We start from the raw sequence: 7,750 nt of genomic DNA on the forward strand, positions 1-7,750 counted from the left end.
CAGTGGAAAGCTGTAACAACAGACTTGAGTCAGAAGAAAGAATAGCTAGAAGACAAATTTTTGGAAATATTTCAGTCAGACAAAAAATAGGAAAAAATTAGAAAAACTGAAAATAGTGTTCAAGATTTATGGGATACTACTATATTGAAAGTGTGGAAAGAGAGAATAGATTAGAAGGCCTATTCAGTGAAATAGTAGCAGAAAACTTCCCTAATTAGAGAAGGATAGAGACATCCAATATAGGAAACACATAGACCCCTTAATAGACATTCCAGAAAAGATCTCACCATGACATATTATATTCAAACTTTCAACAGTAAAACATAAAGAAATGATTTTGAAACATACATGAAACACCAGATTATCTTCAAAGGATCTCCAAATAGACTAAAAGCTGATTTCTCATCAGAAACCCTACTGGGCAGGAGAGAATGGAGAGACATAGTCCGAGTACTAAAAGAAAAAATCCTGTCAACACAGATTACTGTACCAAGAAAAGCTCTCATTTACAAATGAAGGCAAAATAAAGAACTTCAAAACAAACAGAAATTGAAAAAATTTGTCATCATGTGTCCAGACTTAAAAATGATACTTAAGGATGTGCTACACACAGAAACACAGGAAGATAGTCATTATTATGAAAGAATGTGAAGTTAGAAAATCTAGTAAAAATACAAAGGAAATCCAAAGCAAACACTAGGAATATTTATGTAAAAATGACAAGATTAAGTCTTTACCTATTGATAATAACCTTGAGTGTAAATGATCTAAATTCTCCAATTAAAAGATACCGACTGTCTGAATGGATTAAAAAACAAGACACATCTATTGCTGCTTACAAGAAACACAACAACTCACCAGCTAAAATACACAAAAACTGAAAGTCAAAGGATAGAGAAAGATATTCCATGCTAACAGAAAGCAAAAATGAGCAAGTATAGCCATCCTACTATCAGACAAAATAGACTTTAAAACAAAAACTATTAAAAGACACAATGAAGGGCCATATGATGGTCAATTCAGCAGGAAAATGTGACTATAATAAATGTATTTACACCTGATGCCGGAGTACATGACTATTTGAAATGAACATTAATGGGTCTAAAGGGAGATATACGATCCAATACAATGATTGTTGGGACTTCAACATCCCACTTTTTCTTAACTTTTATTTAACAAATATAAATTTCCAAAGTACAGCTTTTGGATTACAGTGGCTTCCCCCCCCAATAACTTCCCTCCCACCTGCAACCCTCCCCTCTCTTGCTCCCTCTCCCATTCCATTCACATCAAGATTCATTTTCAATTCTCTTTATATACAGAAGATCAATTTAGTATATATTAAGTAAAGATTTCAGCAGTTTGCACCCACACAGAAACACAAAGTATAAAATACTGTTTGAGTACTAGTTATAGCATTAATTCACATTGTACAACACATAAAGGACAGAGATCCTACATGAGGAGTAAGTGCACAGTGACTCCTGTTGTTGACTTCACCAATTGACACTCTTATTTATGGCATCAGTAATCACCCTAGGCTCTTGTCATGAGTTGCTAAGACTATGGAAGCCTTTTGAATTTGCCAACTCTGATCTTATTTAGACAATGTCATAGTCAAAGTGGAAGTTCTCTCCTCCCTTCAGAGAAAGGTACCTCTTCCTTTGATGGCCTGTTCTTTCCACTGGGATCTCACTCGCAGAGATCTTTCATTTAGTTTTTTTTTTTTTTGCCACAATGTCTTGGCTTTCCATGCCTGCAAAACTCTCATGAGCTTTTTAGCCAGATTCGAATGCCTTAAGGGCTGATTCTGAGGCCAGAGTGCTGTTTAGGACATCTGCCATTCTGAGTCTGCTGTGTATCCCTCTTCCCATGTTGGATCATTTTCTCCTTTTTAATTCTATCAGTTAGTATTTGCAGACACTAGTTTTATTTATGTGATCCCTTTGACTCTTAGTCCTATCAGAGGCATCAATTGTGAACTGAAATTGATCACTTGGACTAGTGAGATGGCATTGGTACATGCCACCTTGATGGGATTGTATTGGAATCCCCTGGAACATTTCTAACTCTACCATTTGGGGTAAGTCCAATTGAGCATGTCCCAAATTGTACATTGCCTCCTTCTCTTATTCCCACTCTTATTTAACAGGGATCACTTTTCAGTTAAATTTAAACACATAAGAATAATTGTGTGTTAATTAAAGAGCTCAACCAATAGTATTAAGTAGAACAAAAAAATACTAAAAGGGATAAAGTATTAAGTTCTTCATCAACAGTCAGGACAGGGCTGATCAAGTCACTGTTTCTCATAGTGTCCCTTTCACTTCAACAGGTTTCCTTTTTGGTGCTCGGTCAGTTGTCACTGATCAGAGAGAACATATGATATTTGTCCCTTTGGGACTGGCTTATTTCACTCAGCATGATGTGCTCCAGATTCCACCATCATGTTGCAAAAGACCAGATTTCAATGTTTTTGACTGCTGTTTAGTATTCTATAGAGTACATATCCCATAATTTCTTTATCCAGTCGACTGTTGATGGGCATTTGGGTTGGTTCCAGGTCTTAGCTATTGTGAATTGAGCTGCAATAAGCATTAAGGGGCAGATAGCTCTTTTATTTGCCAATTTAATTTCCTTTGGGTAAATTCCAAGGAGTGGTATGGCTGGATTGTATGGTAGGGTTATATTCAGGTTTCTGAGGAATTTCCAGACTGACTTCCATAGTGGCTTTACCAGTTTGCATTCCCACCAACAGTGGGTTAGTGTCCCTTTTTCCCCATATCCTCACCAGCATCTGTTGTTGGTAGATTTCTGTATGTGAGCCATTCTAACCAGGGTGAGGTGAAAGCTCATTGTGGTTTTGATTTGCATTTCCCTGAACATTTTTTCATGTGTCTGTTGGCCATTTGGATTTCCTCTTTTGAAAATGTCTATTGAGGTCCTTGGCCCATCTCTTAAGTGGGTTGTTTGTTTTGTTGTTGTGGAGTTTCTTGATCTCTTCATAGATTCTGGTTATTAATCCTTTATCTGTAACATAGTTTGCAAATTTTTTTCCCATTCTATCAGTTGCCTCTTCACTTTCCTGACTGTTTCCTTTGCAGTACAGAAACTTCTCAATTTGATGCAATCCCAATTGTTAATTTTGGCTTTGACTTCCTGTGCCTCCTGGGTCTTTCCAAGAAGTCTTTGCCTGTGTCTATATCTTGCAGGGTTTCTCCAATGTTCTCTAATAGTTTGGTGGTGTTGTGTCATAGATTTAGATCTTTAATGCATCAACATCCCACTTTAATCAATGGACAGATCAACTAGATAAAAAGTTAACAAGAAACCAACAGAGCTAATTGACACTATGGACCAAATGTACCTAATTGATATCTACAGAACATTTCATCCCACAGTTGAGGAATACACATTCTATTCATCAGTGCCTGGAGTGTTCTGTAGGATAGACCATATGGTAGTCCATAAAGCAAGTCTCAACAAATTCACAAGAACTGAAATCGTACCATGTATTTTTTTCTTTTTTAAAAAGTATTTATTTATTTATTTTTATTTCAAAGGTAGAGTTACTGGGAGGCAGAGACAGAAAGAGCAAGAACGAGAGTGAGACAGAGTGAGAGAGAGTGAGCAAGAGAGAGCGAGAGTAAGAGAGAGAGAGAGAGAGAGAGAGAGAGAGAGAGAGAAAGAGAGAGAGATATTCCATCTACTGGATCACTCCCCAAATGCTACAATGGCCAGAGCTGGTCTGATCTGAAGACAGGAGGCAGGAGCTCCTTCCAAGTTTCCCACATGGGCGCTGGAGCCCAAACACTTGGGGTACTTTCTACATATTCTGCTCCTTTCCCAGGCCATAGAAGAGAGCTGGATCAGAAGTGGAGCAGCCAGGTCTCGAATCGACACCCATATGGAATGCCCGCACTGCAGATGGCAGCTTTACCTGCTATGCCACAACACCAGCCCCCATGTATTTTTTTCTGACTGTTACATAGCAACCTAAGAGACTCTAGAACATACGAAAACACATGGAGATGGAATAATGTGCTCCTGAACGCACAGGGGGTCATAGAAAAAATCAAAAGGGAAATAAAAGATTCCTGGAAAGAATAAAGATAATAACACAATATATCAAAATCTATAGGATATAGCAAAGGCAGTGTTTAAAAGGAAGTTTATAGAAATTAGTGTCTACATCCAGAAATTGGAAATACATCAAATATGTGATCTAACAAAGCATCTGAAGGACCTAGAAAAACAAGAGCAAATCAAGCCCCGAATGAGTAAGAGGAAAGAAATAATTAAAATTAGAGAAGAAATAAACAAAATTGAAACAAAAAACATTATACCAAAGATTATTGAAATGGATAGCTGGCTTTTTGAAAAAATAAATAAAATTGACACACTATTGGCCCAATCAACCAAAAAAAAAAAAAGAGGAGGGGGGACCAAAATTAATAAAATGAGAGATGTAAAAGGAGAAGTTACAATGGATACCACAGAAATAAAAAAAGAAGCACCAGAAATTACTACAAACAACTATATGCCATCAGCCATCAAATTGTAAAATCTAAAAGAAACAGATGGATTTCAGGACAGATAAAAGTTACCAAATATATAGAAAACCTAAATAGATCAATACCTAATATGGCGATTGAATCAGCAACAAAGAAATGTCCAGGACTGTATGCTTCACTACTGAATTCTACCAGACTTTTCAAGAAGAACTAATAAAGTACCTAAAATGTAATGTATAGAAGTGAAATTGACATTTTGAGATTTGATGGATTGTTTACAATCCTTGTCTCTACTGTTGAGGAACAATGCTTTTTCTTCATACTATTTGTTGAACTCTTACTTAGTGTAGGGTTAAGCTTCTGAGTATAAAGTAAACTGAAAACAGATCTTTGTAAAAATTAAGAATGTATAGGAGAGGCAGGAGGAAGAAGGGTGGGAATGTGGGTGGGAGGGATGGTATAGTGGGAAGTATCACTATGTTCCTAAATCTATATATATTAAATTCATGAAATTTGTATACCTGAAATAAAATTTAAAAAAGGACTAATTCCAATTCTTCTCAAAGTAGTTAAACAATAAAAATGGAGGGACTCCTTCCCAAACTCCTCCTATGAGACCCGAGTTACTGTAATTCCAAAACCAGAAAAATTTGCAACAAAGAGAACTATAGACCAATATACCTGGTGATCATAAATGCAAAGATTCTCAACAAAATACTAACTAATGGGATCCAACAACACATCAGAAACATCATTAAGCTGGACCAAATGGGATTTATCCCTGTTAAGTAAGCATGGTTCAATATATGCAAGTCAATAAATGTGATACATCACTTAAATTGAAGACAAAATCCATATAATCATTATGAAGATAAAAACCATATGATGCAGAGAAAGCATTTCATAAAATACAACAATCTTTCATGATGAAAACCTTAAGCACTTTTTAAAGCAAACTATATAGAAGGAACATTCACCAACATAAGGCATTTTATGACAACCTGCAACCAGCATCATATTGAATGGGGAAACTTGGCAGCATTTCCACTAACATCCAGAACCAGTCTACTTTCTGGAAGTTTCATTAGACAAGAAAAATAAATCAAAGGGATAAAATTGGAAAAGAGGAAGTCAAATTATCCCTGTTTGCAAATGACATGATCCTAAATATAGGGAAATCAAAAGACTTCATTAAGAGACTATTGGAACTCATAAAAGAGTTTTGTAAAGCTTTAGGATATAAATTCAATAGACAAACATCAATAGCCTTTGTATATACAAACTGTACCATTCACAAGTTACAAAAAAAAAAATCTGAATACCTTGAAATAAATTTAACAAGGATGTGAAGGATCTCTACAATAAAAATTACAAAACATTAAAGAAAGAAATAGAAGATCTCCCAAAATGGAAAAATCTTCCATGTCCATGGATTGAAAGTATTCATATCATCAAAATGTCCATACTACCCAAAGCAATTTAAAGATTCAATGCAATCTCCCTCAAAATACCAAAGATATTCTTCTCTAATCTAGAAAAAATGATGCTAAACAACAAAAACAAAGCTTCACGCATCACAATATCAGATTTCAAAACATACTACTGGGCCAAAAAAACCAAAATATCTTGGTGCTTTCACAAAAATGAACATGCAGACTTACGGAGCAGAATAGAAACCTCAGAAATTAATCCACACATCTAAAACCAACTAGTTTTTAACAAATGAGCTAAAATCAGTCATTGAAGAAATGACATTCCTTTATCAAATGGTGCTGGGAAAATTAGATGTATTCATGTAGAAATAAGAAACAAGACCCCTAACTTACACTTTATACAAAAACAACTCAAAATGGATCAAGGGTCTAAATCTATTACTTGATACCATCAAATTACTAGATGAAAACATCAAGGAAATTCCGTAAGACACTGGCTTAGACAGACTCTTGGAAGACTCTAGAAGCATAGCAAAAGTAAAAATTGATAAATGGGAGTATATCAAGCTAAGAAGCTTCTGCACAGCAAAGGAAACACTCAGTAAAGTGAGGAGGCAAAAACAGAGGAAGAAAATATTTGTAAACTAGGCAACTGACAAAGCCTAACATCGAGAATCTTCACAGAACCTAAGAATTTCATCAACAGAAAACAAAAAATCCAGTTAAGAAATGGGCAAAGGACTTGAACAAGCATTTTTCAAGAGAGGAAATTCAAATGGCCAACAGACACTTGAAAAAATGATTAGGATCACTAGCCATCAGGGAAATGCAAATAATAACCATAATGAGATTTCACTTAACCTCAATTAAAATGGCATAATCCAAAAATCAAAAAACAAAAATATTGGTGAGAAAGTGAGGGAAAAGGTATTCTAATATACTGTTGTTGAGAATATAAACTAGTGCAACCACTATAAGACAGTATGGAGATTCCTCAGAAATTGAAAAACAGATCTACACTATGACCCAGCCATCCCATTCTCAGGAACTTAACCAAATAAAGTGATGTCAGCATATGAAAGAGTAATTTGTATCCCCAAGATTTTTGCATCTTCTTTCACAATAACTAAGATATGGATCAACCCATATGTCCATAAACTGATAACTGGATAAAGCAAATGTGGTATATAAACATAATAGAATACAACTCAGCCATAAAAAAGAATGAAATCCTTTCTTTTGCAACAAAATGGGTGCAACTGGAAGGCCTAGTAAAAATAAGCCAGTCCTAAAAGGATAAGTATCATATGTTTTCTCTGATATGTGGAAGTTAATATAGAATACAAAAAATGTATAGGAATGAAACACATCTTGTGATATGATTGTTGTTTTCATCGCTTGTTTATACTTCTGTGGAACTGTAGTGATCTTATTTTTAACTTGTTGAATATTATGGTTAGTGGTGAATTAAACCTGTAAATATAGAGTGGATTTAAAATATGTCTTTGCAAAAATTAAATTAAAAAAAGAAAGGAAAGGAGGAGGATTAAGGGAAGGAAAAAGAGTGGGAGGAAAGTATGGTTATCTGCTTAAAACTATACCTATGAAATACATGAAATATGTTCTGTTTATATTAATAAAAATAAAATAAAATAAATTCATAAAACAGTTGATAGAAAAAGAATGTCATCTATATGAATCATATAAACTGTTTTTGTCTAAACTAGTTAACTCATTCTTTTTTATAACTGTGTAATGATCTGTTTATGAATATACCATGGTTTATTTATTTTTTATTGATGA

This window comes from Lepus europaeus, chromosome 5, assembly GCF_033115175.1.
Source record: "Lepus europaeus isolate LE1 chromosome 5, mLepTim1.pri, whole genome shotgun sequence".
NCBI classification, from domain to species: Eukaryota; Metazoa; Chordata; class Mammalia; order Lagomorpha; family Leporidae; genus Lepus; species Lepus europaeus.